A 10216-nucleotide genomic window follows, 5' to 3' on the forward strand; every position below is an offset into this window, starting at 1 on the left:
GGCTGGTACGGTTTTGCCACCATCGGCAAAGGATCTATTGGTTTTGAATGGTTTCGCAACATTCATGGGTGGAAGTCAAAATTCTTCTGGATCCGGGAAGATGTTATCCCGTTTACAATTACTCACCGGAAACCGCAGGATAAACTACCAGAAGTCTCTGCTTCCGAATACAAAGGTCATGCCTGGTTTCTTGCTCTGACCAAGACTCCGACACCCATGCGTCCCATCCATGAAGGGGCGATGGTGTATGCCAAGATGAGTCGTTTGTGGCCATTCCCCACCTTGGAACCTTATTACGAGAATACCGACGAGAGTAAGTTTTTACTTGTAATATTCCAGGTTCTCAGTTTACTTTCTTTATGTAACATCCTCAAAATTTCGATCCAAATTTGACAACTTAGGAAAGTTGAGGGATCAAAAATAATCTTACGATAAGTAATGAGAAAATATTAAATAAAGAAATATAAGGAAAAATAAGGAAATAAAAATATTTCCTAAGATAAGTTTACTTATATGAAAGAAATTCTATCCCACATTGGAAGATGTAAGAAAGTGTCAGCATTCCAGTAAGGTATAAATAAGGAAGATGGAATCCATCCCACATAGAAAGTGGTAAAGAAATGGAGGCTCTTTATAAGGAAGAGATTTTCCATAATAATATTCTTTTATGAATATCATGCACCAAGTGGTCCTAGCGGAGGGTGCGTAGCACCCGACGCGCACGCGCATAGGCTCGAGCGACGGCGACGGTGAAGGGCGTCGGGCACAATGTGGCGCTTTGATGGCGCACTTTGCACTTCGCACGCTCGCATCGCCGCAAGCCGCTTAAGAGCCGCCTTAGTATTTTTGGACAACGAGAAATAGACCAGAAGTGACAAGCTATAAAAGACGAGGGACTAAAACTGAAAAATAATTATCTAGGGACCCATCGCGCTACGCGATGAGTCCAAGAAGACGGCCATCGTGGTACGCGATGGGCCATGATGACTCAGGGACATGTGTCACACTCTGGTGACACGTGGCAGAAATCTACCCGTCGCGATACGCGACGGTGTTGAAAAAGGGGACCCATCGCGTACCGCGATGGGATCCAAAATCAGCCATAAATAGGGAGGGCCACGGCTCATTCTCCCTCACACCATATCCACTCTCTCTCTCTAGATTTTCACTCTCTCTACTTCGGTTTGCGTGCCGAACATCGTTTTACGTGCCACCGACCCGACATTCATCACCTCTAATCCATGCCAAATACCCGATGGTTTCCTCGAAGTGCGTTCCACCCAAAAAGTAACCTGACATTCTGTCTCGAAGTACGTGCACAACACCGGCGACCGTACATTGCCTCGATTTGCTTGCCAAGAAGAGTTGATCAAGAACATCTTGATAAATGTGCGTATAGAGTAGAAGTGCTGCCCGTATAAACTTAGGAATATGTAACTCTGAATACCGTGCAAGGTAAGGGGTTCTGCCTAAGTTATTATTTTATTATTAAAAATGGCTTAGACCATAGTCGAGGGTATAGCCCGAACCTTGATTACGAATAAAAATAATATAACTTTTCTTAAGCAAAGGTTATAGTCAAAATAGTATTTCTTTATGAATAAGAAATATAATACAAGAGATTATAGTTATGAAATTAATGTTTCTTCTTGAAGAAGAAACTGAGTATAGACGTTTCTTCCTGAAGAAGAAACGTAGCATATAATTGGTAATTGAAGAAAAGGACTAAAGGTCTAAATATTTTATATAAACAAATGATTTTATCAAGGTTGAAGTTATACCAAAATAGACTAAAGGTCTAAAGCTAGATCGCTGATCTAGTTATTTATAAAAAGGTTATTCTCGTACAATAGGTCCGAGGTAACAAAAAAAGAAGAAGAGAACAGAAAACAAGAATCAGTATCAGAAACTGATTATAAACTGAAAAGGTGAATACACCCCAAACCTTTTATAATGAGTCTGAATGTTTGCATAGGATTTACGAATCCTTAAAAACTTTGTGTACAATAATAAGAAATGGACACTCTGATTAAGAGTATACATGTGTCTGGATCCAAACATACATGGTGACTCGGCATTTCTCCAAGGCCATGCATATCATCAACATGCCTCTGAAGGTCTACGGGACTGTTTAGAGAAATGATATTGTGTATATAATTAATTGTACATGGTACCTAGGGTAATTTGATCCCAATTTAGTTGGGTGCCTAATGAGTAGTCACAAAGGTATTATTGTTGGTTCATAAAGGTATTGAAAAAGAGATTTTAGAGTCAGCGTTATTCACCAGCTTTGTGCTGACGTATTTTCCCACCCATGTTACATGGAAACAAGAAAGGTTAGAACATACAAGCAAGAAGGAATAGAAGATTGGAGTTATAATCATTAGATGCTATCTGATGGCTCAGATATTTTATTTCAAAATATTACAAATAGTTATGTTTTCTAAAGAAATGTATTTGAAATATCAAACGGGTATTCAAACCCGAGATTTTAATAAGTTTTCAATATAATAATATTTTACTAAAGACTTCCGCTGAAATAAAACCCGCAACTCTGATTTATTTACAAAACAGGTACCAACTTATGGCCACACGCCTAGGCCCTAAAGTGGGGTGTGACACTTTAACATTCTTCGATTGCCGGTGAAGGTACGATCCTCTCCATTCTTGTGGATAAGACGGGAGGCATGATGGTATGCCGCCCTATTGCCCAGCATGACGTACCGTTTTTGGAGCGCTCTCGAAGCAACTTCCTTTTCTCCACCACACTTACTCTGGAGCCTGTTGTCTCTAAGGCAATGTATGCTCAAGGTGAGGAGTTTGTCACAAAGTGTGAAGGTATTCTTCAACCTCGGCCTGTAACTGCCGCTACTTCGAGTGGGGTGATAGTACTTCTTTCGTCTAGCGAAGAGTCGTTACTCTGCGAGGAAGGGATATCGAGTGGTGCTACTAACCCTTCGCATTCGTCTGTAGGTTTGACCCGCAAGCAAGATTCGAAGGCCATCACCGATCCATCAACAAGTGAGGAAGGTGGTCCTCAATCCGTTGAGGGCGAACCTCAGGTTACAGAAGCGGGTGCTTCAAAAGCTGCTGGGAAGCGGAAAGCACAGCCTTTCAATGCGGCCCCTTCCAAGAAGAAGAAGAAGAAGGAAGAGGTTAAGGTTCCTGACTTGGGTGCTCGCCTCCGAGAGCTTTCCGCCCAAGATGTTTCCAAGAGTAAGTTTTGAAACCTTATTATATTTTGGGCTTGCTGCTTCTTGGTGACTTATTTTGAAAATGTTTCAGGTTCAAAGGATTCGGCTGCTACAAAACTTCCAACTCCACCAACCTCTCCATTAAACACTGTTCAAAAGCCGATCAATTTATCGGATACGTATCCTATTAGATAAAAAGAGGTTGGTGGAACTGATCACTTCCGCAAATCTCCACCCCATTACGAGCATTTCTTTCGAAATTAGGGTGGGGTTAGTGTTTTTATGAATGTGGGGCAGGCTTCCTCGTCTCGAGTGGGGGAGGATACTGCTCTACATAATCCTCACTGGTCGTTGCGTCGGAATTCAGTTTTTAGCGACGCGGATGTTTGTCATGAATATCTCCAGGAAAGTCTCCCTCCCGCCGAGAGGGAGCGACAACGTCGTCGTATTCGTCAGGAATTATTGGACTCAAATTCCTATCACATGGCGAACACTGTTTCCACCAACCAGGAGATACGACGTGATTGGTTGGCTATGAATGAGGAGCTAGAGGAAACTGAGAGAAACTTGCTTAGAGCCAAGAAAGAAGCTCTTAAGGCGTTAACTGACGCCCAGGATAGTCATCGAGCCCTGGAGGAAGCTAAGATTGCTTTTCAGAAACAGCTGGATGAACAAGCTGAGCTGATAAAGACCTTTCAGGCTGACTCGGCGGCTAAGGACAAGCGCCTATCCGACCTTAATGCCAAGAATCGAGACCAAGCCTTGGAGTGTGCTGGTCATAAGATGGATCTTATCTGGGCTCAGGCGGATAAAAAGTGTCTTCTAGCGACGACGATTCCCAAGGTATCAAGACGTTTTGTTAACATAATCGATTCTGACATGTTTGTGCTTACACATGTTTATTTGACTTAACAGGTTACCACTGACGTTCGGAATAGTGACGATCTTGGGAATTGCGTTGCGGTGCTCCTCTGTGCTTCTGAGCAAGCAGGCCGACCGATGGGCTTTTAAGAGGGATATAAGTTTTGTTCTGAAGGCCGGGTTCCGGAGGAGTACGTCTTGACCGGCAAGGACCCTGCTTCTATCCTTATTGAGAAAATCAAGGATTTTGATGCTCTGAAGTTTTCCCTTTCCGACCATATATCGGAGCTCGTGGATAAGGAGGATACAATAGAGCAATTAAAAAAGCTACTGGATCTTGATGAGGAGGAAGAAGAAGAGGAAACCGATGATACTATGGAAGACGAAAATGTCGCCCCGTAGATGTATATATACTTTCCTTTGTAAATTTTTCTTCTTTTGTAATCTCTTTTGATCAATAATAAGAAGTCTTGTTTTCTTCCGGTGCACTTTGTCTTATGTACTATAATATAAGTGTCTTTCCGGAACTTCGTTTTTGTCAATAAAAGATTACAACTTATCAAAATAACATAGAACTAACTCGGCATTTTTCATACACTTGGCATAAGACTTCTTACAATAAAGGAAATTGCATAACTTGCTAGTCTATGTGGGCACGTAGGCCAAAATAAAAGAGTAAATAAAACTACTGCATATAGCATTTCTTTAACTGTGTTGCGTTCCAAGTTTGAGGGACTTCTGTCCCATCCAACTTCTCCAACTTGTAGGCACCTTTGGATAGTACTTGTTTGATTTTATAAGGTCCCTCCCAAGTTGGGGCTAACTTTCCCGGAGGCTCCTGACCGGAGGCCTTGTTATTGCGGAAGACAAAGTCTCCCGCATCGAATTCACATAAATGGACCCGCAAGTTGTAATACTTCTGAAGCTGTCGCTTGTAATTGTGCTCGCGGATCGATGCTAATTCTCTTCTTTCTTCAAGTAAATCGAGATTCATCCTAAGTTCGTGATCATTATTATCAATTAACAGGACCCTCGCGGATGGAATCCCAATTTCTGCCGGGATCATGGCTTCGATTCCATAGGTTAGACTAAACGGTGTCTCCGAGTTGCTAGAGTTCTTTTGGGTGCGGAAAGCCCATAGTACATGGGGCAATTCGTCAACCCAACCCGTCCATTTAGTACTCAACCTTGCCTTAATCCCTTCTTTGATAGTTCGGTTGGTCCTTTCGACCTGACCATTTGCTTAGGGGTGAGCTACAGATGTGAAGGCTTGAGTGACTTGGAGTTCTTTCAACCATTCCTGTAGTCCGCTATCAGCAAATTGTGTCCCATTGTCACTTACCAATTCTTGCGGGATACCAAATTCGGCAAATGATAAATTCCCAAAGGAATTTTTTCACGCTTGAAGCCGTTATTGATGCAACTGGTTTGGCTTCCACCCACTTGGTGAAGTAATCAATGGCCACTATCAAGAATTTGACTCGTCCCGGGGCTTCTGGGAAAGGTCCCATAAAATCAATAGCCCATTTTTGGAACGGCCAGGCAGATGTTACCGGAATCAGTTCATTTTTGGGACGCAAAGTATTGGGGGCACGACGTTGGCAAGAATCACACTTTCTGATTTCTTGCACGTCTAAGTGCATGCCGGGCCAATAGTACCCTGCTTTCACTATCTTTGCAACTGTCATTCTTGGTCCCGCATGTAACCCGCAAATGCCTTCGTGAATTTCTCGAATTTGGTAATTTGTGTCTTTTGTGTCCACACACGTGATAGCGGACGGAGAAATGATCTCCGGTATAAGATACCATCAGTCAACTGGTAATTCAAAGCTTTGTGCTTAATCTTCCGAGCCTCAGTCTTTCCTGCTGGAAGTGCTCCGGAAGATAAGTACGCTTTAATGGGCGTCATCCATGATTCAACGCCAGTTTGAATTATCATGACCTGATTTTGTGAGACGGATGGATAATCTAGAACTTCAACACGAATATCTTTGGCAAAATGCTCAAAATTCGTTGAAGCTAGCTTGCTAAGAGAATTTGCCTATTTATTCTCACTCCTCTTAATGTGAATAACATTGAAAGAGGAGAATTGGCGGATCAATACCTTTGCTTGCGACAAATAAGAAGCCATGACATCGTTTTTGGCTTCATATGTTCCGTTTATTTGTCCCGCAATTAGCATGGAATCCACCCGTGCTTCCAAATGCTTCACCCCAAGCTTTTTCGCTATCCGCAGGCCTGCCAGGAAGGCTTCATATTCCGCCTCATTGTTGGTACTTTTGAAGTCCAATTTGATGGCGTATGTGAACTTGTGCCCCTCAGGGTTGACTAGCCTTAAGCCTGCACCTGCCCCTTCGCTGCTTGAAGCTCCGTCCGTGAACAATGACCAAACTTGCCATTGTTCCGGAGGTGCTTGGGGTTGTTGTTCAATTAAACATTCTTGTTCTTTGTGTTGCAGGACTTCCATGACGAAGTCCGCCAGCACTTGCCCTTTGATTGCCGGTCTTGGTTTATATTCTATCGAGTGTTCACCCAATTCGATATCCCATTTTTCTAGTCGCCCAGATAGTTCAGGCTTACTCAACACGTTCTTGATTTTGTATCCGGTTAACACATTGATGGGATGACCCTGTAAGTATCTATGGAGCCGACGTGCTGCGTATACTAATGCCAAGACCAACTTTTCCAACATTGAATATCTTGTTTCCGGGTCTGACAGTGTTCTACTGACGTAATAGATCGGTGTTTGGACATTTTTCCTATCTGTCAGTAAAACAGCCCCTACGGCGATGTCAGATGCCGATAAATACAACGTTAATGGTTCGCCTGCGTGAGGAGCAGTTAACTTGGGTAATTCCATTAAACATTTCTTGACCTCCTGGAATGCTTGTTCGTCTTCCGGAGTCCATCTAAATTGTGCCTTTTTAAGGCAGTTCCTCAATGTTGAGATGAACGGGTAAGATTTAGCAGCGTAGTTTGCTAGAAACCTATTTAATGCTTATAATCTGCCATTAAGTGTTTGAACTTGCTTGAGGGATGCGGGAGATGGCATACGGGCTATTGCTTGAACCTTGTCCGGGTTAGACTTGAAACCCGTGGCTGTAACGATTACCCCGAGGAACTTTCCTTCCTCCATCCCGAAGGAACATTTCGCTGGGTTGACTTTCATGTTATGCTTCTCAACGTTTCAAAATTTTCCTATATGTCTCTTAGCATTTGGTCTTCTTCGATGCTTTTTATCACTAAATTATCCATATAAACTTCGAGATTTAGACTTATCTGACCCTTGAAGGCCTGGTCCATTAGTCGTTGGTATGTGGCCCCCGCATTCTTTAACCCGAAAGGCATCATTCTGTAACAGAATGTTCCTTGGTCAGTGCGAAACGCTGTCTTGTCCTCGTCACCAGCCTCCATATGAATTTGGTGATACCCTTTGTAGGCATCGAGGAAGCACTTGAATTTGAATGGGGCCACAACATCTGCCTTTAAGTCGATCTCTGGAAGTGGGTAACAATCTTTCGGACATGCTTTGTTTAGATCTTTATAATCTATGCACATCCTCCACGTTCCATTGCTTTTTGGGACAATCACTGGGTTGGCCACCCACGTTTGATACTTGATTTCTCGTATAATCCCGGCATGCAGAAGATCTTGTACCTGTTCATTCATGGTCTTCGTTTGTTCCATGCCCATCTTTCGCTTCTTTTGCACAATTGGGGTGATTAATGGATTCACCTTTAACCTGTGTTCCGAAATGCTCCGCGGGACACCGGTCATATCCGCGTGCTGCCATGCGAAAATGTCAATGTTCTTAGTTAATAATTGCTTCAAAAAGGTTCGGACGATTTCAGAAATGGCTGGACCAATTACTACGGTTTGATCGGGAAATTTCTTGTTAAGAATCCATTTCTCTAGTTCAGTCCTTTGATTTTGCTTTAAAACTTTACTTGGTCTTGAACTTTCGGTCGTGAAGCAATGTCGATTAACATGAATTATTGCTACACCAGTGCGGGTTGGAACCCCTACTGCTCCGTGAGCTGTGGACGGATGGGCATTGAAGTCACCAATTGCCTCTCGTCCGAGAATAATATCATGTTTAGAAGTTGCCGGTAAAACTAAAAATTCGACCTCCTCAGTTCTTGAGTGAACCCCGTCACTAAGGGTGACCGGGAATGTAATGACACCACGCGGGTGCATTATTTCCTCACCAAAACCCGAAACGTGTGCATGGATAGGTCGTAATCGTTCTTTATCATCTTCCTCAAGCTGTTCAAAGCACTGTTCGTACATAATATCGGATGTACTGTCAGTGTCGAAGAACACAAATTGTGACCGATAATGCCCAAATAGAGCAGTAATTATCAAAGGATTCTTGTTGCACGGTCCTCCTTTGATACGCGGAAAAATGACGGGCTCGTTTTTCCACTCTTCGTCCGCAAATTCTATTCTCTTACCATTGATCTGCTGGCCACACTGAATCATGTGGACGTTGAGATCTTTTATTTGACTTTTGGTTGGGCCTTGGTTATCCTTTACGGGAGGTTTACCAGCCCCTGGTCTTACACTTTTGACCAAATGATCTAACTTCCCGTTCTTTACAGCTGCCTCTATTTCAGTCTTTAGGGCCACACACTCGTTTGTATTGTGCCCTATATCATTGTGATACGTGCAATGTTTTTTATTATTGAGGAATGATTTCCTTGGTAACGGTTGAGGCTTGCGGAAAGTCAAATTCTCCGTTGTGAGGATTTCTGAAGGAGTTTTTGACAACTGAGTCCAACTGCTGTTGGAAGATCGTGTTGGAAAGTTACGCTTGTTTTTGTTGCCAATCAACGATCTTGCATCGAACTGCTTCGGTTGCTCTGTGGTCGGTTGCATCCTTGACCAGATTGTTCCTTTAAATTGTTTATTTAGTCTCGGAGTCTAGAACTCGACCCTTGGTAATTGCTTCTGGCTGCTGGACCCTAGTATTTTTTCGGTTCTTGCAAATAACTTAGCTGCTGTCATGATTTTGTCTCAGGATTCGGGCATTCCGTCTTTTCCAGTTAGCGTGCGAATTAAGGCGTCATGATGGACATTTTTACGGAATGCTTCTCTTAGAATTTATTCACTAACCCCTCCGATATTAAGGCTCTCGTTATTAAAACGAGTAATGAAGTCCTCAATGGATTCATTATTTCGCCTTTCAACATCCAGTATTTCTGAAGGATCACGCGTATCCTTTCTTTGTTGGCTGAAGTGTTGAGAGAATTTTGCTATAAAATCTTTCCAACCTTTAATCTGTCCACATGGTAATTTCTCAAACCACTCCCACGCTGCCCTGGTGAATGTTAGGGCAAACATGTGACACCAATATAGAAGAGTCCAACCACTGACTCCTCCAACTGCTTCAAACCTTAACAGATGATCACTAGGATCAGTCATTCCATTATATGTTCAAACAGATGTTAGAATCTTTGCGTTAATCGGGAATGGAGCTGTCGCAATGCCTGAAATAAATTTTGATTTTTCTGCGAAAGATTCCGGGCGATATGGTTTGGAAAAATCATACTTAGCATTGCTGTGATACTCTGCATGGCGGATAGCTGGCCGCGGATAGCTAGTCCCTCCGTACAAAGGGAGGCGACTATCCCCGATGTAGTAACTACCTTCTGGATGATAAGTTGAGTCGTATCCGTCCAATTCATCCTCATAAGATGGTACCCACGTATCTATGCGAGGGCGAGGACGTAACTTCTGGATCTCTCCTGCATTATGTTCCGGTGGTTGACTATATTGGATGTGGCTTCCCCTTATGGGAGGAGAAATAGATCTCCTAGGAGGCTCATCATACGTCAGGGTATAACCATGAAAACGCTCATTCCAAACCCTACGTTCATACTCTACTTTCAAACTATCTTGTTGAACACGAAGCCATTCGTCCGGAGACAAAAGTCATTCGGTTCTGAAGCTATGACGGTGAGCTCTTCTTGGGTTAGAATCACCAGAATCTTCCTCCAAACCTAACTCTGATTGAGTTCGGTGAATTTCTCTCGTAATCCGTTCTAGATTTCCCAAATTAGTACCACCTGGGGCTGTGACATGCCCTAGGTCAGTAGTTGGTGTAACGACATTCCCAGCATCTACCAGAGTAGTATCTGCTAATGGAGTGAAATGTCCCC

This window comes from Bidens hawaiensis, unplaced genomic scaffold, assembly GCF_021521415.1.
Source record: "Bidens hawaiensis isolate Kalapana, Puna unplaced genomic scaffold, B.hawaiensis_p1.1 tig00027336_1, whole genome shotgun sequence".
Classification (NCBI taxonomy): Eukaryota; Viridiplantae; Streptophyta; class Magnoliopsida; order Asterales; family Asteraceae; genus Bidens; species Bidens hawaiensis.